Genomic DNA, 26,788 nt, shown 5'->3' on the forward strand with positions numbered 1-26,788 from the left:
TTCTTTTTTTTTTTGAGAGAGAGTGAAAATTTGAAATCCGGAGTTTATTTTTCCTTCAGTGTCTCTCCTTAGAACCAACAGGAATTGAGATTTTCTCTCTCCCTCTCTCTCTCTCTCTCTCTCTCTCTCGTGTTTGTGCCTACTTATTAAACACACATGTGGCCTGGATTCCTTGCGTAGGTGCAAAGAGGTTGGAAAAAAAAAAAGACAAGAAAGAAAGAAAGATAAAGGGGGGGGGGGGAAAGGTGTAACCCAGTCCATTGACCTGTCTCTTTGCCCTTAGGACTCCTTCTAACAGCTGTGAGAAAAAGAAAAAAGGGGGGAGGGGAAGGTGGGGGGGGAGGGAGGGAGGGAGGGAGACACAGAGAGGAAAGAAAAAAAAAAAGAAGGAGCAGTTTAACAAGCCAAATCCAGATGTTCATTTCATACACACACCCTGAACAGCTTTTGCATGGTTTATTTCGTTTTCTGAAACCATTTTTCACCAGCCTGTTTTCTCAGCTGGGAAACTTCTGGTGTAGTGTTTTCAAAAAAATATTGCATTTGGCATTACAAGAAAACAGAGCCTTTAAGACATTAAAAGGACAATATCCTTGTTTGACTTGGCTCGGGGAAGCAGGGCTATAGGAATTTTAGATTTTTGTACCACCCAAAGAATAGGTAAAAAGAAATTTTCCACTCTTAAACGCAGCTTACATGGGAATTTGAGAGTTGATTTAGCTTGGTGGTGTTTTGGTTTTGTTTCCCCCCCCCCCCCCCCCCCCCCCCTTTTCGAGACTTCTCTGAGGAGTTTGTGTTGGTGTAGTAGGATTTATTAGAATGAAGGGATAATCAAAGTGATAGCAATCAGGTTGTGTCTAGATTCTGACGACCCATAACCATACCATACTGGTCGATGGTAGGCTGAACACGAGCCTGCAGTGTGCACAGGCAGCCAAGAGGGCCAATGGCATCCTGGCCTGCATCAGAAACAGTGTGGCCAGCAGGAACAGGGAGGTCATTCTGCCCCTGTACACTGCACTGGTTAGGCCACACCTTGAGTCCTGTGTCCAGTTCTGGGCCCCTCAGTTTAGGAAGGAGGTTGACTTGTTGGAGCGTGTCCAGAGAAGGGCAACGAAGTTGGTGAGGGGTTTGGAACACAAGCCCTATGAGGAGAGGCTGAGGGAGCTGGGGTTGTTTTGCCTGGGGAAGAGGAGGCTCAGGGGAGACCTTATTGCTCTCTACAACTACCTTAAGGGAGGTTGTAGACAGGCGGATGCTGGTCTCTTCTTCCAGGCAGCCAGCACCAGAACAAGAGGACACAGTCTCAGGCTACACCAGGGAGGTTTAGGCTGGATGTTAGGAAGAAGTTCTATACAGAGAGAGTGATTGCCCATTAGAATGGGCTGCCTAGTTAGGTGGAGGAGGAGACTTGACAGGGTGCTTGGTGCCATGGGTTAGTTGATTAGGTGGGTTGGATTAGTTGATGGGTTGGATGCGATGATCTTGAAGGTCTCTTCCAATCTGGCCCATTCCATTCCATTCCATTCCATTCCATTCCATTCCATTCCATTCCATTCCATTCCATTCCATTCCATTCTATAAACTATGAGTGATGCTGAATGAACCTTATTTTTGTGTTCATCAGATCAGACCATGGTCATTCACATCAACATATACATGATGGAGACAGACAAATTTGAAATTACTTAATACTCTTGCAGTTCCTTTGCATTTGCAGTAGAGGTAAAACATGATACAAACCACAGCTCATACCAGTGCTGTGAATAGTGCTGGCACCAGGGAGGATGGCCATGAGCTGACAGGACACTGCACTGAGTTTAGAGGTACCCCAGCAACTGCCAGGTAATGAATGAAATTAGGGAAGATGGAGTGCAAGCAAGATCTATATTGCTATTAGTTTGCTAATCAAAAGATTTATTGCCCTTCAGAAAACTCAGTGTAAATCTTCAAGTCCACTGAAGCCACTGAGTGATTTGCAGTTTGCTGTCCTTCACAACCTGGGTAAAAGTTCATCACAGAATTACAGAATCACCAAGGTTGGAAGAGACCTCAAAGATCATCAAGTCCAAGCTGTCACCACAGACCTCATGACTAAACCATGGCACCAAGTGCCACCTTCAGCCCCTTCTTGAACACCTCCAGGGACAGTGACTCCACCACCTCCCTGGGCAGCACATTCCAATGGCTAATGACTCTCTCAGTGAAGAACTTTCTCCTCACCTCCAGCCTAAACCTCCCCTGGCACAACTTGAGACTGTGTCCTCTTGTTCTGGTGCTGGTTGCCTGGGAGAAGAGACCAACCCTCCTGGCTACAACCACCCTTCAGGTAGTTGTAGAGAGCATCGAGTCCATTGTTTGAAGTCTATGATCTTAAAGGTCTTTTCCAACCCAAATGATTTTATCATTCTAAGCCACCCCCCCATGTTTTTCACCCATGAGGTCCTACAAGTGTCATTCACTCTTACTTATTGTATTAGAGAGAGCTTTGATCCAAATTCCTCCCTGTAAAAAAATGTCCATAAGTCTGCAAAACACTTGAGCAATGCTTTGGGGCTCCTTTTTTTCTTCACCTATTCTATAGTAGAAATAAATTGCAGATCTTCATATCAGAAATGTCCCAACTTGTATACAACTAAGAGCACATCAGCTACAAAACTGTAATGTTGAAGAGTTCCCTGGTATCCTCTTTATCTGGTAGCATGCATTACATATACATATATGTGTGTGTATCTATCTGAATTTGTTCACATGCATATTTACATGTACATGACTGTATGCATCTGTACAACAGCATATATTAAGTACTTGATTAAAAAGGACAGTCTGATTGTACGGATATCCAACCTAAAATCTCTGCAGCCTCGCATCTGCCTTTGGGTAGTAAGACTTCCTAATATCTAAGCTCAGATATAAACAAATCCAGGCACTTCTGCACAGGTACTCTCAAGGCTGGATATTTGGAAATATTCTGTCAGTCAATGTATCTAAAGTGTGCTTTCACATTTGCCTTGGGAATGGTGGTTTTAGGGATATCAGGCTATTAAGGTGCACAAATACCTTATTTTGAACTGCATTCAGTGTATATTCCATCTCTGCTGGAAGGACAGTCCTTAAAAGAACAGGGAACTAGTGTCAGGGTTTTGTCCTGTGCTTGCACAGAGCACGATGGCCATGGCCTGTGGATGGGACAGTTGTGTACTTCTGTAAGATAAAGTCAGTCAAGATGACACAGGGCTGAGAAGAAGTTGAGGAGATATTGGTGTTGTGTAGACAAGTTCAAATAATGCTACCTTGGACTGTCACCCTGAAACCTTCCAGGGACCAGAGGGAAACAGGAAAAGAGTAACTCTGGTGAAGTGTGAGGGCTCCTATCTCATTTGGTCTTTCAGCAAAGCAATGGCCCATGCCACATGGCCTCCCCAAAATGTCTTCTTTATTTAGTCAAGACACCCTGCAAACGTTCCCCATCACTGCACTGAAGTGGTGACATTTACTATTACAGCCTGCCACAAACTTTGGTCCAATAGTCTATTCCCAGGGGTTAACACGTGCTCTGGGAGCACCCGTACCAGTCACCTTTGTGATCTCATTTGGTGCCACACAACACAGGAGAAGCTTTGTGTTACTGCACTCCATGCTCCTTTGGGTTTCTTTACAACTTCAGCTCAGGTTTGCCTACAACTTTGCAAAGGATGGAGAAATAAAGGTTAAGGGGAAATCGTGGTATTCCTCTTTGTCACATCCTGCTAAATTCATTTTGATATCACTGATTGTCACTGCATGACAGCTGTGCATCTTCCTTAGTTCTTCTCCCTACAGATTCTACTGACAGTGAAAACAGAGACATCATATTTTAAGGTAATTTCTGGAGACTAAGCTACTAAACTAACCTACCAAAGCTGCTTTTTGTCCACAGAGTGCATCCATGCCCCTGTCTTAGTGACAGTGAGGAAGGGAGTAAGATTTACTCACTTCCTGAGATGACATAGCATGGGACAGTGCAGAAATGGTCCTGGCTACCCATAAATGGTGCCATGTGTTCATGTAGCTTTTAGTACAATGCTGCCTTCCTCCCCAGTGGGCTATTTGTCATAGATAATGGTGACAATGCTCAGAGTGAATCAAAAGCCCTGCCACAATGGCACAAATGGCAAGTGGTGCAGACCAGGTTTTCAACAATGCTTTACTCTGTATTAGGGTTTTTAGGAGTAAAAGAAAAGGTTTTGTTTTAGAGGAGGACATTATGATTCAGGTAGGAGATGAGGATTTCTGAAAGTGATTGTCTATATCACTGCAAAAAAATATAATTGGTATTCTCAGAGTCATGAATTAGTTAAGATTGAAACTGGCATTTGTAGATCATCTGGCCCCTGCTTAAAAGAGGGCCAACTTCAAAGGCAGCTGAGGTTTCTCAGGGCCATGTTCTGTCAGGTTTTGAAAATCTGCAAGGCTAGGTGTTTTGCCATCTTTCTGTGCAACCCATTCCAAAACTTGACTGTCCTCCTTTAGTTTTATTTTATTAATGAAGCTGGAATTTGTCTTGCTGCAGATAGTGACTGTTGCCTCTCATGCTTTCACTGTGCATATCTGAGATGAGCTGGACTCTTTGTAAGCCATCTATCAATTAGTAGAAGGCACCAATTAGATCCTCTTCTTTAAACTTTCTCTTCTCCAGGCTGAACAAATCCACCTCCCTCAGCCTCTCCTTTTGTGTTCAGCTCTCCTGATAGTCCACTGCTGGACTCAGACTAATTTGCTGATATCTTTCTAACACTGTGAGGAGGAAAAAAATGGTCCAAAAGTAGATCTGGGTTTAGTTGTGGTTGATATTTTGTATTAACTGTCTACTTTGTTGACATCAGATGTAGAAGCCTGATGTAACTGTAATATAAGGGCTCTCATTCAAATGTTGGGAACATCTGGGTGTACCTGCTTGGCTTCCTTGTTTCCTGAACACACTGTTCTCAGGTTATCCTGTTCCATTCATTTGGCTCTTGGTGAAAGCAATATATTTAAATGCCTTTTTATTTCCCCCCATTGCTGAACTGACTGTATCATCCTGGAGGTGCTGAATTTCTCTCCTTTGACAAAGTGCTTACACTCCCATCTAGTTTTACAAAGAAACCAGAAATACCTAGGAGAAAAACAGGAGGAGTGGAAAGCCCAAAATTTCTTTTTCTATGAATAATTTAGTGCCAAGTTAACTGAAACATTTGAAAACAAAAAAAAAATATATATAAGAAAGAGATTTTTGGTACCCAGCTTCATTAAACCCTCTGTCCCCAAGTGTATTCTCTATTGGTGTCAGTATCCAACGCTTCGTCTTGTCCCAGTCACAGCAAAAGACTTGTGGAAATAAAATGCGGGGGAAAGGAGAGGAAAAGCAGATTATTGTTGCCATTATGTATGTCTCTGTGTGTGTGTGTGTGTGTGTGTATGCACATGTGCTCTACAAGCTTACAGTGAGGGGAAAATACAGAATCTACATGAAGAGAAGGAATGAACCCCCAAGACAGATCGGCCTTCAAAAACGTGCACTCCTTTTGGGGTTATGAGCCACGCTCTGTCACATTAAAGAATGTTGTGCCACACTCCAACCCCCCTATCTGCAGCACAGGTTTCAATCAGAGTATTTATGTTCTTGTCCACTAAGCTTTTACCAGCACAGTGAGTGGGACCTCCTTCGCTTGGCAGTGGTTTCTGTCAGCGATCTGTCTTCTGCAGCTATTTCCGTGGGAAGGCCCTCCATCTGGTGCTTGGCAGGGAGGGGAACTTTCCTCTCAAATGTTTTTTCTCTCTCTCTCTTCCTTGCCCTGTTTAAGGTATACCCTTTGGAAATCTTCAGCTTTCAAGATTTATTTTTGCACAGGGTACATACTTTGTTTTACGTGGTCTGGCTTTCTTTGCTTCTAACGAATCGCCACCCCCGTGCCCTGCTTATCCTGGCAGAAGGAGAAGTATGCTGTTTGCTTTAACATTACCTTTGGGCTCAGTATGCAACAGGTCAAAAGATGTGACAAGTACACATGCTAATCCCTTTCCCTTTCAGTTAATAGAATAACACAGATGGGAAAGTTTACATTGGGATCTGACACTCACTCCAAGCTGATGTTAAGAAGGAGCCGGGGTTGGACATTGCCTTTCAGATCAGAGCAGTTATTACACAAACTTGCCTTCCCACTCAGCAGCAAGTTGGTCCTGTCATCCTAAACCCCATTTGCTCTGCTAAGAATGTTGCCTCTCCACTTCTACTGTTCTTCTGAGAGAAGTAAGTAGAACTGGGTAAGACTTTGAAAGCTTTTGCAGAATGAAATATTCTCCAAGAGTCAATGTCCAAGTGGAAATGTTCAAGGTGTTCAAGTGAAAAATATCAACATTTTCCACTGAACCACCAGCATGTGTTTTGAAATGGTGGCTTTTTAAACATTTGGTATTTTTGAGGATTGAAATACCACATAAGAAAGTAATTCCCACTAACCCCAGATACTTTCTTAGAAGTATTAATTTGATTTCAATAAACCTTCATATTTCCATTTTTGTCTTGTGTAGTTTTATACTTCATTCGATTCTGTTCTCTATTTCTTTGTAGCCTTCAGAGTGTGTCCTCTGACATTGTGCAGGACATAGCCCATTTGTCAGTTTGCCACTTAGAGTATTCCTGCAGGAAACACACAGAAGAGTAAGACCTTGGATTATGCTTATGATGGGATAAGCTGCAATGACAACTAACTGAAATGGCTGATCCATCACACACCAAACACCAATTTCTTCCAATCAGGTAGGTACCACTTCACCATGTCTTTCGTGACAGCCTTCTGCCAGCCTCCTCATCAGGGAGCAAGTTTCTGGTTACTAGGAACTCAGTTTCTGGTTACCAGGAACTCCTTAAAATTCAGGATTTGAGGCTATGTCTGCAACTAGATGAATAATTCCAATCTATTGTTAGACAGATGTGTGCCTCAGAGTATAAATCTACTTAAAACCTAACAAATTTACCTGAAAGAGTTTCCTATTTGACCTGAACTTACTAACAACAAAGATATTTAAGCTGTATTAGAAACTGTGCCTATAAGGTTTGCATAACCACAAATGTTGGTGGGAAGCACTTGGTGACCTGCTTTCTGAATTAGAGAACTACCATTTGTCTTTGAGAATCACTGCCTATCTCTTTCATCTGGTTTCTTCCAGCATGTGCAGTTTCAGAACTGCTTTTTCACACTGCTTTGCATGCTTCTCCATTAACATGGTGGCAGATGGTGCACCTCTTTCAGCCTGCTACCTACCAATGCCTAAGATAACTCACTTGATTCAAAACATCAACACTTGCTTGAGTCAAAACATCAGGATCTCAGGTTCAAAATTCAGGATCTCCATTTCTGACCTAGCAACAGCTCTGAGGCTCATTCTTGCTGAGGACCCCATGCCAAGGCAAGTTTCTGGCTAACAGGAACTCCTTTAAATTGGGGATCTGAGAGTGTCTCTGTAATGAGATAATATCTAAGATCTGTTCTTAGATAGACATGGGCCTTGGTGTGACAGGTGAGAAAGATTCTATGATCAGGGCTGGTCCACTGAGTGGCTTAGATACACAGATCCAAGACATCTCAGATTGTGCAGTTGTCTGAGAATTTACCCCTGGGAGTTATGCTGATCTTTCTTTCTCATTGATGCACCTTCAGGGGAGCTGAATGTCCCATAAAAGCTCTGATCTAACTTCTGGAAATGCCTTTCTTCCTTCTTTGGAGAAAAATCTGAAGCAGCAGCACTTTGGCAATCACTGTAGTGATTAAACGTGGATGAGCTGAGTCCCAGATCCCGATTCCTACATGGGAACCAACATTTCCATTGGTTTAGGTGGAAGTTCAGGCTCATAAATACTAAATACCTAAATACTTTTGCCATTGTGACCTTTACTCCCTGTTGTAATTTCACTTCCAACTTCTTGACTAAGACCTCTAGCAAAGGAGAGCAATTAGTGCCCATCACAAGGAAAGCTTTTGCAACATGGGTGACTGCCCACAAGAAACACAGTTGAGACCACCAACTGTTTTATTTGTTTTTGTTCCAATTTCTGCTGATTGAGAAGCTCATGAGCTACATCTCATTTCCCTGGAGGTCCCTAGGGAAGCAGTGGTCAGACAATCCTTTTCTAGACTGTTTTGAGCCATGCTGGTGGTACAGCACTTCTGGCACTGTTAAGTCTCTTATCACTGCCAGCTGCATAGGTTATTCAAGTCTGTCTGAATGAAAGCTGATTCAATGCAACAGGCAGCTTACTTCAGCCACCAAACTCTTGGTGTTAGATGATAAACATATTATTTTACTCTTCCTCAGAGCCTGATTTGAACAAGTTACCTAGAGAAAAATGGCCTAATGCCCTGAGCACCAGGTTCTGAAGATTGAAACAAAAATCCCTCATAATGGAGATGGTGCTAGAGAGGCTCCATCATGGGTGTGAGCCACAGCCTAGGCTTTTTCAAACTAGCTTCTCACACACTATAATTCCAGGTGAAGCTTTACAGCTCTATACCTGTCTGCAGACCTAAGTTTTAAGACTTCAGATATCTTTGCATTTCATGCACTAACTTCTGCCCACAGCTATTGCCCAGCCCAGTAGGTAGCACCTAAACTGCATTGTTCTTTAGCTCATTGGAGCAGAAAAGTTGGTATCCCCTGGAATCATGCTCTTCCCTGTTTCCTCCAGTTTGAGGGAGGCCAGCAATTTGCTGGTGGCCATTTATCCTCAGGAGGCCTTTTTTGCCGTCCCATCTCCTGCCCCACACAGTTGAAGACGTTCTTGCCAAAAAACTGAGCTGAGGCTCGCCTCATTTCCTCCTCTGCAATTCCATTCTTGACTTGGAAGAGAAGGGCGGTGAATAGATTAAACTGACTCCTTCCTCTGTGGCCTGTCTATCAGCCCTTCCTGTGCATGGGAACAGAAACCAAGTCACATTGAGTGACTCAGACAGATACAGAGCCTTCAGTTTAACTGGACTTTGCATATGAATGTCTCAAAGAATTTAAAAAGTACAGTTCTGCCATGTGAATAAGATATGCCAGCACATTCATCTTATAACAACCCACCGTGCTGCACGTAGGACTCATCTCTACTGATGTCATTTGGAGCATTTCCACCCAGTTTAGTTTGAACTGGATGACCTTCTTAGAAATCATTTTTTTGATGGTGTCATTTACAGTTCTTTTGGGATTTCTTTGATTTCTTTGCTAGGAAGCAAATGCAGTAGGTACAAACCAGACCTGATTCTTGTAACCTTACAAGGCAGAACAGGTTGCAAGATCATCTCTACCACAAGTAGTAAAGTCTTGGCTTATAAAAGCTGCTTTCATAATGGGGCTAAGGCACAGCATGAATGCCAGCTCATTTAAAGCATACAATTAAATATGTGTGTGTGTGGACTATCAAACTGTTTGGGAAAACCAGCTAGTGAATAATATACAACGTGTTATTTGTATGTTAATGTGGCCTATGTTTATTCTCATTCCAGAGATGATGTGACTGATCAAACCAAATTTATAACAAAAACATTCAAAATATAGGTTATTTTTGGGCCAAGAGAATAATTTTTTTTTCCCCCTGCCATGATGCCTGCAAAAGGAGCTGGCAATGCCAGGGAACATGATGTGCTGATGAGACTATTGCTTATCGTAGTTGTCACGTAGATCTCTTTTATTTCTTGTTTATTTGTCTCAGACTCTCTTTTGTCCTGCATTTAGATATTAGACTCCTTGGGCAGACTGTGACCCGGCATCCATTGTCACACCACTCATTATTCCAAAGGAGCTCACAAATTGGGCCAAACGAAGAAGAAAATAGACACTGAATGGCAGTCACAAAAGAAAGCTCTGCAGCTGAGCTGAAATTTGAAATGCAGCACTAGAAAACGTTTATGAGAATACTTTGCAGAGCCAAGGCTAGTTCCTCTTCCAGTTTCTGGTGTATTCCAGGGAAGAAGTGACCACACCCATCCAGCCAAGTTTCCTCCTGGTGCTATCTCTGTGGTACTTAGTCATCCCCAACATGGCAGAGAACATTTAGGTTTCCTATGAGTTTACTATAAATCATCTCTCCTCCTGTCACCAGAGCACCCCATTCCATCACTGGCTTTCTGAGAATTTAGATGACAGAGCAATCCTTGGTTTCTTTTTCCTTGGTGTACTTCTCTTTCCCTTCACCTGATGCCAGTCCTACCTTATTCCTTGGCACCACTGAGATACATCTGTACATTTTAATGCTATTTGCAGAGCCGAAGTGTGCTGTTTGGACATAATCCTAGAGGAAGACGAGAAAGAGGTAGGCTAGCATGGCACCATTCCTGGAAGACCAGCAGGAGATGGAAAATGCCCATGAATTCGAGGCTGTTTTCAGGCAGCCTAAATCCTACCTGTGTTCTTGTGCCTAATATTGTCCACAAGCTATTCTGGACCTTCAGGGTTGCCAAACCAATAGGAAACCAAAGCTGAACTAGGAGAATTAGATGGAACACAGCTGTTGGAGGCTGCATGAGTCTGTGTCCTTCCCAGTCATGGAACTTACTGGCAAAGCTATGTGAATAATGGACTATTTTTGTTTTCTGACAATCCTGAAAACACGCAACACAAATATTTGTAAAGAACTTTTGAGCTTATTGAAAACAATCTCTCTCTAAAACGTGTGTGAACTGAAAAGCTGTCAGCCTTCCTGCTCAGGTCATTTCATTTAACTGTTTTTTTTTTTTTGTTGTTAATTTTCTTTAGGTTTTAAATAAAGTAATAATAATAATTAAAACAAAACAAAACAAAACAAAACCAAACCAACAACAGCCAAATACACAAAATTTGAAATAAGTTTAACATTATTAATGAAAAGTACAGATATTTCCCTAGGAGAATTTGAACACTAACCATTTAAATGTTTTTCAACTGTTTTCATTGTTTGAGATGGTTGTTTTAAGCTGCTAGCACAGAGCTGGTGACTATTTTGGTTGATCAGAGATGAGATTTTTTGGCAAAGTCTTTGCTATAACTCTATTATCAGCTCTAGGCATCAGTCTTGTCTCTTCTTCCTCTTTTAAGATAAGGATAGGATAGGATAGGATAGGATAGGATAGGATAGGATAGGATAGGATAGGATAGGATAGGATAGGATAGGATAGGATAGGATGGGATGGGATGGGATGGGATGGGATGGGATGGGATGGGATAGGATCGGATGGGATGGCTAGAATAGAATAGAATAGAATAGAATAGAATAGAATAGAATAGAATAGAATAGAATAGAATAGAATAGAATTAACTAGGTTGGAAAAGACCTTTCAGATCATCGAGTCCAACCTATCATCCAAGATGACAGCACATGTTTGCTCAAGGCTATGGTTACAGTATTGTTTGGTCCTAATGTAGTTATAGGAAAGAGCTGGAAAAGACTCCTAAGATCATCCAGTCCAACCACCAACTCAACAGTACCATGGCCACTAAACCATGTCCCAAAGTTCCATGTCTACATGTTTCCTTCAACACCTCCAGAGATGGTGACTCATGACTTATACATGTAGAAGAAAGGTGTCAGCATCTCTGCTTCTTGGACTTTTACAGTATCACAGTATCACAGTATAACTTAGGTTGGAAAGGACCTCGAGGATCATCGAGTCCAACCTATCAACACAGACCCCATGACTAGACCATGGCACCAAGTGCCACGTCCAATCTCCTCTTGGACGCCTCCAGGGACGATGACTCAACCACCTCCCTGGGCAGCCCATTCCAATGACGAATGACTCGCTCGGTGAAGAATTTCCTCCTCACCTCGAGTCTAAACCTCCCCTGGTGCAGCTTGAGACTGTGTCCCCTTGTTCTGGTGCTGGTTGCCTGGGAGAAGAGGCCAACCCCTTCCTGGCTACAACCACCTTTCAGGTAGTTACAACCACCTTTCAGGTAGTTTTAGACTTTCTAAGAGTTTGTCATATAAAACTGTCCATACTACTGAAAGGCTGACAGTCTGTAATTCAATAGGGAGTCCACGCTCCACATAGCATAGCACAGTGCACCTTGTTTTGTGTCAGGCAGTGTTGGTCAGATTGCTGAGCTGTGGATTTTTACCGTCTCAGATGCTCTCTGCAGTGAGCTGCACGTTTTGCATACAACAGAAAAAGTGATCTGCCCATCCATTCCCAAAGAAAGAAAGCAAAGTCCCTTCCACTTGCAGAATATCTATTGATCTGTTGATCATCCTTGCAAATGGAGAAAGATAGTTAAAGTGCTGGGAGCAGGGTTAATACTTGTACTTTTACTCAGAAATAGGCCAGTAAAAAATAACTAAATGCCCACAAGGAGTGGAAGATGATCAGTTAACATTTCTTTAGAACAAGGAGGCTGCTGGTACTTCTCCAGGAACTTAGGGTTGGGTCCAGGTCTGCAACAGCTTGTACTTCTCATCTGGAGAAGTGATCAGTGAAATAATTTGCCATTTGCCTAGGATCACCCACAGGTGCCCTGGGAGATCTGAGAATGCACAATTTTTCCTTTAATAAGAGGGCAGTGTCACTGAATCAACAGCAAGACGTGTCTGGTGCACGTGATACTCGTGTGCAATTCCTCTGCTAACTGCTGGAGCCATGAAATATGGTCAGAGTGGACGTGTGTGTCTGGAAGGCAGAAAGTCGATAGCTGACAGGCCTCAGCTGTGACTTTCACATGAGAGAACTTAAGGAGCTGTGGTACATATGTAGTGCATCTTGGAGCCCAAATGCACTGGGGATTTTTGTCTCTTCACACAAAATTGTGGAGTGATTTTCTTTTTCCCAGATCAAGGAGATTTTCTCTTGGAAAGCATGGTTCCAGCAAATTTGAGGAAAGAGCTTTTTCAGCACCTTTCCCACCCCTTTTTCCCTGCTTAAGATGTTTTATCTTACCTTGGTATCTTAAAGACCTTGTGCCTGTGATCTTTTAACTTATACTTACCGTAGGATTGCAGAGGCTCTTCATGATGTGATAGTATTTGGCAAATGGGGCTTGGAACGGTGCAGCTTGGAGTAAACAAAAAAAAATCTGGGCAAGATGCAGCCTTCAGGAGAGCAGAGCTGTCTTTCTGCAGTGGTTACAGTGACAAATGTAAAACATTTGTACAAAAGGAATATATTAGTCACCAGCTGTTATAAGCCTTTCACGTTATTTAGTGCCCAGAGCAGGCTTTAGGCAGCCAAAGAGGGGACTGTATGGCCCCTAAGTGCCTCTTACAGCCTTGTAAAACCAGGGCATGATCTTACCCTCTCTTATCTCGAATGCTATTTACAAAACAAAACATGCTATTGTTTGGCTTGCTAAGGGTAGATGCAAACCACTGCGAAGCTTGAGGGTGTTTCATTAGATCTCCATTAAAAATGAACAATCAAGATTGAAAGAAAAATCAGAGTCCACAGAGCAAAGCCTCACAGTGTAAAACCTGTCCGGTGTCCTTTGCTTTCCTCTGAACATGAGCATGTGTTGCTTTTAATTTGCAGCTCTCACAACTATCAGGAGAGGCACGGTACTTTTTATTTATATATATATTTAAACAAGAGTTTTAAAACCCTGCACAAATGTGGGGAAAGGCTTGTGAAAGAGAAACGAGCTAAGGCTTGGCATGGTGTTGTTTTGTTCTGCTTTTAGATGCAATTTTATCCACTGCTGCAGCTGGCTGTTCCTCTTTTGAACAGCCAGGCTCTTCAGCCCATGTGCTTAGGATAGCTTATAAACTGCCAGGCTGGATACAGATGATTGTGTCTGGCAGAATGTCTTTATGGTGTTGGTGGTAAAGGAAAAGCATATGTAATGCTGTTGAATGCTGCTGGAAATATGATACCTGGCTGGTGCCTAGTGCCATCTATGATCCAAGTGATGGTGGCTCTGAAGTGACAGTCTCCTTGATACTGGTTTTTAAACTATTTTCCTTTAGAAGTGGCAAGCCTGATGGATATCTTAAACAAACCTGAAAAGAATTTAAGACATATGAACTCTGCAAGATTATTGAGGACCCAGGGTGATTAAATCTGAACACCTCTTGATCTGTGCTGGTACCAGTTTCTAGCGAGATATCTACATGTAGCTGCCAAAAAAAGGTCAGTAAAAGGGTGGTGAAAAGGAAACAGACAGTTGCTTGGATACATTGGAAGATGAACACAGAGTTTTGCATCTACTCTCATGAGGAAGATGAAATGAAAGTGAGATACTGTACTTGGTGTTGCTTTAAGAGTTCAGGGAAGCAAGTGGCAGTAAACTGAAGACATCGGGGAACTAAGTTCAAGGCAGTGGTTTGATACAGCTTCCAGGTTAGCACACAGAAACTCAGCCTTGCCCATTCAGCGTCCTCAGAGTAATTAAATGTTTCTTGATTCAATCACCCTCCCGCTGTTTCAGCCACAGGGCAAATGGTAGTCAGGCAGAAGGGGCAATACTCTGAATACACTTGCAGTTAACTCTGCTCCCTCCAGCTCTTTGGAAAGCAGGTAGACATGAAAGTTCATAAACACTTGCAATGCTGGCATCTTACCTCAGAGCGTCTGAAACCACTTTTGGTTTTCCTTTTACCAAGATGAGCTGAAAATTCAGGATCTCTAAATAATTGGCAAACACCACTTCAGCATCTTTTCGACACATCCTCACCTGATCATATTTAAAAGCTTGGTTTGATCTTTAGTCTCAAAGGCGTTACTTGTTTATGTATGAAGACATTCACATTTTGAGATGAAGAGTTGGTTGTACCAGGTAAAAAAAAAAACACAATATAGGGTTTATGGTGCCTAACTCTGTTAGTGCTGCATGCAACTCAGCTTGACCTTTTTAATTGCTGCTTCTCTCACTGAGGAGCATGTTGCTGGGGGAAGACATGGTGCTGTGACTCCTCTGCTCCAGTGCTAGTGCAGGAGCTCACACTGGTGATCAAGCACACTGCCTTTGTGAGGCATTGCTGATGAAGTGAAGGGATCGTCTGCTGCTGGCTCCGAAGTGAAAACAATCACTCTGAAATTTCAGAGCTTCCTTAGCAATGTAAAAAAATGGGGTGGGAGCATAAGTTAATTGTGCTTTTACACACTGTTATCCTTGTCACCCTGCCAGGCTCTACATTTCTTCCAAGGGTGAAATGAAAACTCCAAATTCATGTGGTTATGAAACAATTTCAGTATGAGCACTCAGCAAAGAATTATAAAGTGGGAAAGACACAGTCCTGTGTCACAGCTGGTTGAGAAAGGTCTGAATTGATCAAGGCTTCTTCCAGCTAGGAGGAGCCTTTTAGAATGTATTGAAACCATTCTGCATCTGTATGATGAATGTATATAAGGTACTGATTTGTTATGACATTTCTTTGATTAGGAGATGAGGCAACTGGCAGAAGGCATCACCATCATTCCAAGAAATCTCCTTTCTCTGCAACTGGAGATTTTGGAAATTAATCTGGGTTGCCCTGGTTTACAGCAGAATAAATTCATACATTGGAAACTGGGCATGGCCAGAAATTACTGGCTCTGCAGGGAACTCCAGAGAAATAATGATCACAGTGGGAGACCTTGATGGACAAGGACAAAACACCATTTTCTTTCCTTCAGTGATGGAGCCTCAGGTTACCTGAAGACCTTGGTGAGCAAATCTGGTGTCAGCCCCGCTTTGTTTTAATCCTGAGACCAAAGGAGTGCAATACCATTTAAAAATCACATTGATAACCCTTGTGTTTACATCCTGGACCACATGTGCTTCACAGGGACTATAATTGCAAGGCCAGTCCTGATTGGTATCACCATGAAAGGAGAATTGGTCTCAGATAAGTATCTCATTGGGCAAATAGTGTTTTCCTTATTTTTGTTACTACAGATGAGTCAAGGGTGAAAAAATGCAGGAGGAGGAGGTCAAAATACCCAGGGCTAAATCTCAACTGGAGCAAATCCATATTAAACACTCAAATGTGCCTAAAGTTAGCACATGCAAATCTTCTCTTTTAGATACATAGACTCAAATTCTTAAGGATGTGTTGTAGCCTAACTCTCACTTGAGTGCTTAACTCCCATTGATAGCACCATGTACTAAGCCAGGCACCCAGGTTGCTGTGGAATGTTCTTACTATGAAGAACAGTTGGTCTGAAGGGAAAACATTTACATAGATGACAGCTATATTCAGGAAAATGAAAAGTACTGGGTGAAAAAGGAGGCTTTGACATTGTGTGAAATATGGGGTTTACACACAGTAGTCTTTGCTGTGTGTATATAAATGGGTGTTTTACCATATATTGATTCACACACCATTTGTAAGCGTCTAATTTATTTATTTATAGAGATGTATGGAAACCATGGTTTGAAAAGCAGTTTGCATAACATCTGGTATGTCAACAGTGTAACCTTTCAATGTACTTGTTGGTGAAAATGTCAATAGAGTGAACCTGAACTCAGCCTTGGTTTACACAGATTTCCTGGCAGACAATGCAGTAATGATTTGCATGTCAGCGTAAGTGACATGTGCCCTCCAGTTCTGAGTAGTTTACACAGCTAAGAGGTATAAAAAGGGTAGAGCATATGGCTGGTTCCTTGCATACGTACCCTGGCAGTACAAATGGTGTGTATTTGTGTGGTGGGAAGCATTTAGTCTCATCTTGACTTCCAATTTTTCAACAGCAGCCTTTGATTTTTCACTGGAAGTGCTTTTTGATTTGAACACGTGAGAAAGAGAGTAGGAAAACTGGAGACTTGAAAGGGAGGAGGTTTACCTTGAGCCTCATTTTTAGGGTATTTAAACCTGCACTGAGAAGTCATTGTTCAGGTCCTCATACCAAGGTATCTGTGGGAAAAAGCAGGAGACCTGGTCTTAGAAAAGTGCTTCCAGACACATCTGTCAGCTGTGAGTCTCAGTATGTGATGTGACACAGGTGGTGGGCTGGGAGGGCTGCACAGTGGCAGCCAGACACTGCCTAACTCTGTGAGGTGCAGCTCAGCTTCCCTGCTGTTTGCTTTTACCAGGGAAGGACAGGCACTGGCAGGACAGGTCACCCCCTTCCTCCTCTCTGCCTGCCTCTCCTCCCCTGGCTCCCTATCCCAAATATCTGCTTTGTGGTTTGGATTCCCATCAAGTTACTAAAAACGGTGGAGGAGGGAAGGAGGCAGTTACGTAACCGCCCTGCACGTGATAGTGCTTTGATTTTTTCCCCCTTTTCTCTGTAATTTTATTTTTTCTGGTTTAAGAACCACTTCCCATTGTTCTACCCACACTACCCAGTGTGGATCTGATTTTGGGTGGTGCCTGTCTGCATGTGTGAAGGGGAGAGTCACGGGGAGAGCTTTGTGCATCTCTTATTATCTGATAACTCCAAAAACCCCTAAAATTTAAAACCATATAGAAGCTCCCCCTCACAGCTGAGAAATGGAAATTCCCTCAGGTTTTCCAGGTCCTTCACATTCTGTGGATGATGTCTGGTACCTAGTCAAGTGGGGGTCAGTCTGTTCTCCCAGGCAACCAGCAACAGAACGAGTGGACACAGTCTCAATTTGTGCCAGGGGAGGTTCAGGCTGGATATTAGGAAGAAGTTCTTCACAGGGAGAGTGATTTGCCACTGGAATGGGCTGCCCAGGGAGGTGGTGGAGTTGCCATCTCTAGATCTTCAAGAAAAGACTGGATAAGGCACTTAGTGCCATGATCTAGTTGATTGGATAGGGCTGGGTGATAGGTTGGACTGGATGATCTTGGAGGTGTCTTCCAACCATGTTGATTCTATGATTCTGTGATTCTATGAATGGAATGGAATGGAATGGAATGGAATGGAATGGAATAGAATAGAATAGAATAGAATAGAATAGAATAGAATAGAATAGAATAGAATAGAATAGAATAGAATAGAATAGAATAGAATAGAATAGAATAGAATTAACCAGGTTGGAAGAGACCTTTGAGATCATCGAGTCCAACCATGGCACCAAGTGCCCCATCCAGTCTCTTCCTAAACACCTCCAATGATGGTGACTCCACCACCTCCCTGGGCAGCACATTCCAATAGCCAATCTCTCTTACTATGAAGAACTTCTTCCTAACATCCAACCTAAACCTCCCCTGCCACAGCTTGACTGCAAATGCACAGACTGAACCAATGCCAACTGTCTGAACCAATGCCAATTGTGTGTAAAAGCTTATAAGGGTTTTTCAGTCATACCTTACTCACTACATACATGTTCTGTTTGTCCATTGTTAATATGTCCTGTGTGCAGTTACAGATTTGTTTTAATGTGATATTTTCCTTTTAACCCAGTTGGCCAAACTTGATGAAGGGAGCCCAGAGCACATCCAGTAGCCCTGGGCAAGGTGCATGCCGCAGCTACCTGCAGCTCCTGGATAAGAGCAGAGGCTGAAGCAGAACTCCTCAACATCTCCTTCAAACTCAGTATCCACTTAAGTGAAATACAGGCCAGAAAGGATCTTCAGTGCCATCTAACAGGTATCCTGACCAGGCTGCCCACCATGAAATACTTACAATGGAGCAACTTTTCTCTGCAGCCTGGGCAGATCCTGAGATAGTTCCTGGTTTCCCAGGATCTGATAATCTGATCTTTTTTTTTAATTAAAAAAGCACATTAAGTCATTGTGCAACACTTCTGATTCCAACCCAGTTTAAGCCAAGCTTTTTATTATTACATGACATGCTTTAGGCAAATGCTATTTTAGTCTGAGCCTTTTTAGCAAAATGAACGAAGTTAATATCTTACCTGGCAGGTAAGGTGCACCTGAAACTGCACATGAATAAGCCTCTGTCAAGTTCATAGGGGAAAGAATGACATACTGGAGAAGATTGAGCAGGGCAAGGAAGGACAGGTTAAGACTGATGAGAAATATCTGTATTTGTAGCATACAAATCACTGGTTGCACAAAGGAAATGTAGCTGAAGACTGATGTTGGTTTGGTTTTTTGTGTACCTAAATAATGATAACAAACCCCTTATAAATACCTGAAGTTCATTTATTGATTTGTTTAGTGGTTTGAGTGGGACTCCTGCTGAGTATTCCCTTCAGGCATCCTAACTCAGGACCCTAACTGGGCCTCTGTGTAACATTCTATGCAACACAAAGCGTTATTTAGAGTCCCAGGCACACTTCCCACTGCATTAAAATCAAATTGAGTTCTCACAGGCCACGTTGTTGGCTTGGCTGGTATGGTCCTCCAAAGGTCTTTCCCCCTTTCATTGGGCATTCATTCTTTTTCTTCATCTGGATTGGGAAATGAGGACATGAGGGAGCTGAACCCCTTAATCCCACCAAGTTTCTTTGCTGTGCAGCCAAACCCAGCTTGTCTCTTTCCCTGCACTGTATTTTTCCTGTAAGATTAACTTTCTCTGCTCCTTGTTGACACAGATGGAGGCAACACGTTTGACTGCAAAAACAAAAGTCCACAAATGCATCTACAAAACTCCAGCACACATGAGCAGGCTCTTTTCTGTGACCTCTGGTTTCTAAGTTTTTGACTAAAATTAGCTTCTTGACTTCAGAGTCCTGGAGAGATGCAAAGCCCTTGATTATCCATTTGACCACTCTTCTTCTTTTCAGTGCTTGTTTATCTTCCTTGCTTTTTCATGCTCTGGACTAATAATAAAGCAGGAAAGTACTCCTCAGGCTAGCCACAAAAACATCACCATGTCAGACAAGTGTCCTAATGCACGGACGTCATCTGTGGGTGGCTTTTTGGTGGAGACTGAGCCCAGTATTCTAAGACTGCAAAGAGGCTGGCAGCCCATGCTCATTCCTGGAGAACAGAGCTCCTTGTTTTCATATGTTCAGAAATGTATGAGGGCTGAAAGGTAAGCCACAGATTACTGTGCTTTTGAAGGGAAAGACCTACCAGCCACCTCCAAATGTCCTGGGAGGATTCTTTCTCTTGGGCTAGGAAGGAAAGGGCAGTGACTAGAGAAGTGTTTTACTTGACTGGAAATGAGGTGGGGAAGAGGATAACAAATACAAGCAAGTTAGTTCAGAGGAGAGGCTCACGTGGGGTTCAGTTTCATTTTAAGGTTCTGCTTTATCTGATCTGAGCATGGCATCAGCTGAAATTCAGAGCGAAACTAGGACACAAACGTAATTGCAAAAGCAGCTGAAACCACAGGACAGAGTCACAGAAAATTCTCACTTCTTTGAGGCTGGCATAGGGTTTCACTCTGAGCTTCAGCAGGAGTTTCTGGGGGCCCCCCAAAACAAATTCAGGCAGTTAAAATTCAGTTGCTTTCCCAAATTCAAGCCTGACCTAGCAGACCTCTTGAGGGGATGACTAGAGAGCATCTACACAAGTGGAAGTGACAACTGGTTGGCACATTACTTTTCCACCCAACAGGGAGATTTCTAGGGGATGTGTTGTAACTGTTGGTGGAAAGAGATATGGTCATCTTAAAATACCTCTATTCAGTGCCATGGCAATGAGTGACACAGAAAAGCCAAAGGTCAACTGCTGTTCCTCTTGCAAAAAAAAAACCCAACAAACCAAGAACCTCAGACCAACTGAGACTGGCCAGCCACAGCTCTCCTGTTGCTTCTAATTGTCAACTGTTGATGGCTGATTCCTGGAAATAGCCAGGGAGAGAGCGAGGTCTGTGCCTAGCATGAACAGACTTGTGGTCTCATGAGAAAGCCAAAACAACAGCTTAAAGAGAGGCATTCCAGCAGCATCTCTCCTTTGCTTGTTGCTGTCTCTCGGCTGCTCCCTAAGAGGATATCTTCTGCTACCAGGCATTTATCCCACTCTGGATTTCACTCCTTCTGCCACTGTACTGGTTTTTCCCATAAAGGCAGACTTGGTCTGACTCACAGGAGCTTGAACCCTACTCTTTTTTGTCCTAGGAGCAGACAGGGACAGTCTTTTAAAGCAGTGCCTGTTGTGGCAGGACAAGGGGTGATGGTGTTAAACTAGGAGAGTGAGATTTAGACTAGATAGAAGGGAGAGTTTTTTTACACTGAGGGTGATGAGATGCTGGCCCAGGTTGCCCAGAGATGCCCCATCCTTGGAACTATTCCAGGTCAGGTTGTTTGGGGATCTATGCCACCTGCTTTAGTTGGAGATGTCCCTGCTGACTGCAGGGAACTTGAACTTGAAAGACCTTTTCAGTCTAAAACTTTCTATGATAGTGTGATCCTGTGGGATGTTCAGGCTCAGGAAAGTGTTGCACAGAGAGACATCTTGGCACAGACACTCACCCTGAGCTGTCATGGAGTCACTCCATCACCTGAGACTCCCTCATTGTGATGGAAGCAAAGATGTGCAGGGGAGAAGCTGCAAACTTTTTGTTCCTTAATGGCATTTCAGAAAGCCAAGCATTTCTGAGAGTGGGAGCTGTGTTGCCTTCAGCTCTAAACTGTGCTTTTGTCAGATATGAGGAGAAAGTTCTTCACAGAGAGAGTTGTTAGCCATTGGAATGTGCTGCCCAGGGAGGTGGTGGAGTCACCGTCCCTGAAGGTGTTCAAGAGGGGATTGGATGTGGCACTTGGTGCCATGGTTTAGTAGTCATGAAGTCTTGGGTGACAGGTTGGACTTGATGATCCTTGAGGTCTTTTCCAACCTTATTGATTCTATGATTCTATATATTCAGAAGGTCAAATCCTGTGCTGAGGGTCTGATGCAGAGCCTCTTTACATCAGGTAAATGGTTGCTGCTGAGTTGAGTGGGGGGTTGGGTAGCAGAGAGGAGATAGTCTGCTGGGATAGGCAAACTGCTGAAACATGCAGGTTTTGCTGGTGCCTTTGGCATTTGGAGTTAATGGGGGTGAAACCAGACTGTTCTCTCCTGCTTTCTGTCTGTGTGTTTAGCGTGATGCATGTGTGGGGTGGAGTTTTGCAATCTGTGGGTTTCCACATCAGTTTTGGGTTCTTTCTCTGATTTTTACAAGGCATGAACGGGAGATTGCTTCTGGACAAAGCATGCAGTAGTGTATGGAGGAAGAGAAATCCAAGAAAAATAGTATCTGAATTCTGTTTGTTTTACAAGCAAGCACATGTAGGGGTTTATTATTTCTGAAGGCTCTCTTGTCAGTTGGACATTGACTGATCTTGACATCTGTGGCAAGTTATTGTCCTCCAGAGCCATTTCACACAGTTTGGAGTTTGTTTTCTTTAAAATCCACCACAAATAAGGCCCAAAATTATCTCACTCTCTCCAGAGAGGTGAGTGGGAAGCTCCTGGGAAAATGCTTCAGACTCTAAGGAGGTGGAGAGTATCTAGCAGAAGAGTGTTTGGGTCATCTCTGCCCTACCATGGCTGGAGTGGTGAAACTCTCAGTTCACACTGTGAGAGAGAATCCCGCTGAGGTCCACCAGAGATGAGATAATGGCCAGTTCACTAAAACAAAAACAAAGATGGAGTGCAAATGTTGACCTGCAACTCCAAACCTTCTGCACCATCATCCTGGGCTGCATCAGGGATCCCTGCGCTGATGTTCACAGGTTTGCACATTGTTGACACCTCCCATGCTGCTGCTGGGAGCTGGGAAGGCCACATCCAAGTCGGCTTTCCCTTTCAGCCTGTCTGCCTTTATCAGGGAAGAAATACTGTCTGTTTGTTTAGGTGAGATATTAGTCTGCCCCTGGAGCTCCAGGTCACTGTAAATGTAACGCAAGCCTTATTTCCTGTTAGGAAAGGGGAAAAAATATGCCTGTGAATTGTCTCTGATGCGCTGCCAATTGTCAGAGAAGATTCAATTTGGTAGAGAATTACTGTGCTCTTAAAGAGCTGCACTGGTGACAGAGATTTAGGGCAGCTCCTTCTGCCAGAAATAGGAGATTTCTCTGTGATTTCCACAAACCCAGCATTGCCACTGGTAGCAAGTTGCTCCTGTGCATCACTTGAGGAAAAGTGAATGCCTTGGAGGGCAGGTTGAAGGAGCAGATCAGGTTAATGGGACCAGGGTGGGACATGAAAGGTACACGCGTGTGGTGGAGAGGTAGAGCCTGCAAAGAGGGCTGGACAGAAATTTGGGATAAGGTTGGCAGATGCTGGGGCAAATCTTTCTGGCAACACTTTGCTATGATAAAGCAAAACCATCATTTTCTTCCCACCTAGCTAAAAAGCCAGACCAAAAGAGACAAGAATTTGCTCTCTGTGTGTGATGCACACATGTGTTCACTGCTAATCCAATAAAGCAAGTATGTGACCTGTGGAATGACCCAAAGCTGCTACAATAAATAGTGCTGTAGATCACTGATGTATTTTGCTTTCTTTTGCATTTCCTGTATCAAAGCCAATTTCAGCTGTCGACTAAGCTGGGTATTTCTTCCACAAACCCAGAGGCATGTAGACAGGTAAAAGAGAGTCACCATTTTGGTTTCTTTTATGGCAGCAAAGAAAAGCAAGCACAAAATACAACACACACCCACACACCCCAAAACCAAACCAACAACAAGAAAAAACCCACAACTGGCAACAAAATATTTTCCCCTCAGTTTTTGTTATGTTTATTGAAAAGAGTGATATTGCCACTTAGGCCTGGGTAAAGGTCCAGTGCACTTAGGTCAAGCTGATGTAGGCCAAACAGCATCCTTGTCTTCAGAAACATTCATCCTCCAAAGTTTTCTCTGGCAAAGAAATGAAGAAAAACCCAACCTAAACATTATGGACTATGTCCCATGAAATTTCCCCCATGTTAGCTGGGTATCAAACAAGCTTTTTGCAACCTGGCATTTTTGGTGTGTCTATGGGCTAGTGCTGAACCTCCCACAGAAGACAGCATCTCTTTTAAGTTAGCCTTAGTGGCAGAATTATTGTTAAATAAAAGCTGTATAATCCATAAAAATAACCCCCAAAGAGACTCCATTTTTATTTAACTTACTGCTGCAGCAAACAATATCTTGCTCAGTGGTTGGAAGGAGACCAGAAAAGCAATTTTGAAGAAGGCAGAGGATATGATGCATGGTTGTTTGCCATTTGGTCCCCTCTCCTAGTTGTTATGACAGAACTGAAGGGGTGACTGGCATTGATTCAGCCAGTGCCTGACACTCTCTCTCTCTCTCCCTGTGGGTTCAGGTGGAAGGCACAGAGTAAAAGCTATCTCTCAATCTACAGGCACTCACCCTGGTAATGTCTGAGTATCTCTTAATCAGGTGAGGCACACCCAGAATCAGCTAGATCATCTTCCCTGCAGTCCTTGAAACAGGGTGAGACTACTGTGCTAGAGTCCAGGCTTCCAGGCACTGCTGTGGAGACTTAACCTTTCTCTCCAGCTGTCTTTAAAATCCAACAAGCTTTCTCCTGAAGCACTGTATCTCAGTGAGGTAGGTGAACCCGAGTTGGTTGGCTACTGGAGTGATTGTGGTGGCACAAAGCACCTTGTGCATGCTCCTGTGGCCACTCTCTGAGGATGTTTGCAGCCCTTGAGGATTGCCCAGAAGTGCCTTGTTCTTGTGAAAGCACCGAAACTGCTCCTGAGGTGAATGCCTATTTCTGTTCTTCTTTCACTGTGCTTCTGTGTTTCAGAGCAATGCTCTTGCAGGCAGAAAAAAAAATAATAATCAAAATGTGTCTTGTTGTTTCAGCAGGTGCTGCTCAGCAGAGATGTGGGGTCAGAAGTCAACACTGCAGTCTGAACTGTATGTCTGCAAGGCTTGGGGTTCTCCATTAGCCATTGCAATCTCTGCATTGTGCCAGTCTCCCTGCCTCTCTAATGTTTGCCACCTCCATTCTTGGCTCTGATGATTTCTCTCTTGTTCCTTCAGAATTTTGCTGGCTGCCTTCTAAACATGTGCCTGCATTAGGCTCCTTGTGCTTTTTGTTGTCTTATCTCTGCTGCAGTATAATACCTGTATGGATATATAATACGTAGAGACATATTTTATACCAACACTGAAGGAAACAAGTGAATGGGCACCAGTTGTGCAGTAAAAGAAGGTAGGAGGGTCTTGACAAGCAAAATGTTGGGCAAGGCCCCACTTTCCATCTCCCTTTGCCTGTGTTCTGAAATCCCTTTTAGAGGTAGCTCCTTCTTTCCAGTCACCCTAAATCCTATTAATCCCTTTCTCGTTCTAGTCAATTGAAAACTATGCCATTATTGCCTGAGAAAGTTTGAGATCTACTTTGAAAGTGTAAAATGGACTTAATCTGGTTTTTGTCTGGTAAATACATTTCAAGCTTCTTTGTCTGTCTGCACTGAAGATGACAAAATGTAATGCTTTAAAATCAATATAAGTGGTAGGTCTTTTAATATACCTTATGTCTTAACCCTCTCAAATCCTTTCTACCTTTACAAAGGTACATTCACAGAAGACCAGTTCTGTTTGGGATGCAAGTGAGCATATCTGAAATACCCAGGGGAAAAAGCATCTGCCCACTGTAGTGTCATGAACTGTTGGGAAAAAATAACTATTTTTTACCAAATCTAGAATCCAGTTCCTGGGGAAAAGAAAATTTCTCCTGAAAACACCTGCAGGGTAAAGTTTATTCCCCTTCTGTCAGCCTGAGTAACAAAGTAGAGATGCTGTAATAAATGATGGCAGGGGTTGAAAAAAAGATGTAAGAGGATGGAAAAGAAATCATTAATCCACTGCACTAACTCTGCTGTATCTGCTCAGAGCCAGCAGACGCCAGGCTGCCAGCACATCGCTTTTATCCACAGGTTATCTCCTGGTGCACTGTTTGTTCTGCTTGGCCTTTTTGTTTTGCTTTTCTATTTTATTTCTTTTTATTCCTCTCCAGCAGCTCTGAATCTTGTCCCCTCTGTGAAAAAAATCAGATAGACAGGGTTGCCCATCTTTGGTTCAGAGCTTACCATCTTTATCTCCTGAAAAGGTATTACTCTGCTCCCTCCCTTACCATGATCCACCGTAGCTCCATCGGTCACCCATGGAAAGCAGCTTAACAGGGTTGCCACAGAGAGTAGCCAGAGACTCTTTCCAGCTTATTATTTGTGCTGTTAAGTATGACCTGGAAATCTGTATTGTTGTATAACCAGATGTCAGGTCCTTCGATTCTTACAAAGCCACTCTTTTCCTCCCCTTCCCCCTCCTTCCCTGGCAATCCAGAGAAATGAAAAGCCCACAACATGAGTTCATGCTCCTGACAAGATGAGTGTTGTCAGGAATATGTAAGCTGTGGTTTTTCCTTTCTGCATCCTGAAAGTGAAGGAAAAAAAAGACCTTTGATGTATCCAAAGTCCTGTTATTCTTTCCTCTTCTTTGAGCTAATAAAAGGTATCATTATATTATCACACTCGTGTCCCTTCCATGTTTATCCTGGCCCATATTCTCCTCTGCAACAACAAGAACATAAAACATCCCATGAGAAACCTTAGGTTAAGTTTATTTGACTTTTTTTTTTTCCACCTATGTTGTAATCAGGACTGTTTTCCTAACTTAGTTCACCGAGGTAGTTTTTGGTAAAAGGCTAAGATTTGCTTAAGTGGCCAGAAAGAAAAGACATCTGACTGCTTTATGCCTTGCCACCCTGATTTGTAATGCTTTGTTTATTATGATTTTTGAGCATGGTTTATTGGTGAGTGGAGAGGTCACAGCCTCATGTTTAGAACCCGTGTTTGTGCTTTATGGGTTCTGGGATTTGAAACCACAAACAGTCACTAAACTTTTTCACTGCCTTAGGTAACTGTGACCGAGCGGCCAGACCAAGTCTTCTCCTCTGTGGTCAGACTACCCGGAGCAAAAATGTGACACTGACCTGTGACTGGAGGTCTCCAAAAGAGCAGGTAAAAAAGATGAGGCTGAAAATAGCCCCACTACAGTATACTCTGCTGTCTTCTCACCACATTCCCAGGCTCCTATCATAGCATCAGAGAATGATTTGGAATGGAAGGGACCTTTCGAG

The 26,788-nt window shown here is 43.1% G+C and overlaps 3 long non-coding RNA genes across 11 annotated transcripts in view; all 3 read left to right on the plus strand.

Annotated features, from left to right (window-relative positions):
* LOC137446838 (uncharacterized) overlaps positions 1-3,845 on the plus strand; it is a 35,035-nt gene extending 31,190 nt beyond the window's left edge. The window contains exon 6 of the long non-coding RNA XR_010988733.1: positions 3,808-3,845. This is a non-coding gene — a long non-coding RNA (uncharacterized lncRNA). The remainder of the gene's footprint in view (positions 1-3,807) is intronic.
* A 2,211-nt stretch (positions 3,846-6,056) lies between these two features.
* On the plus strand, positions 6,057-14,358 carry LOC137446840 (uncharacterized). The gene is made up of 3 exons (XR_010988738.1): positions 6,057-6,271; positions 6,593-6,781; positions 13,934-14,358. It is a non-coding gene; the product is annotated as an uncharacterized lncRNA (long non-coding RNA).
* A 10,398-nt stretch (positions 14,359-24,756) lies between these two features.
* LOC137446837 (uncharacterized) overlaps positions 24,757-26,788 on the plus strand; it is a 69,207-nt gene continuing 67,175 nt past the window's right edge. For all 9 annotated transcript variants that reach the window (XR_010988732.1, XR_010988731.1, XR_010988728.1 and 6 more), the window contains exon 1: positions 24,757-26,669. This is a non-coding gene — a long non-coding RNA (uncharacterized lncRNA). The remainder of the gene's footprint in view (positions 26,670-26,788) is intronic.

This window comes from Melanerpes formicivorus, unplaced genomic scaffold, assembly GCF_026170545.1.
Source record: "Melanerpes formicivorus ecotype bairdi unplaced genomic scaffold, bMelFor1.0.p_v2 SCAF_19, whole genome shotgun sequence".
Lineage (NCBI taxonomy): Eukaryota > Metazoa > Chordata > Aves > Piciformes > Picidae > Melanerpes > Melanerpes formicivorus.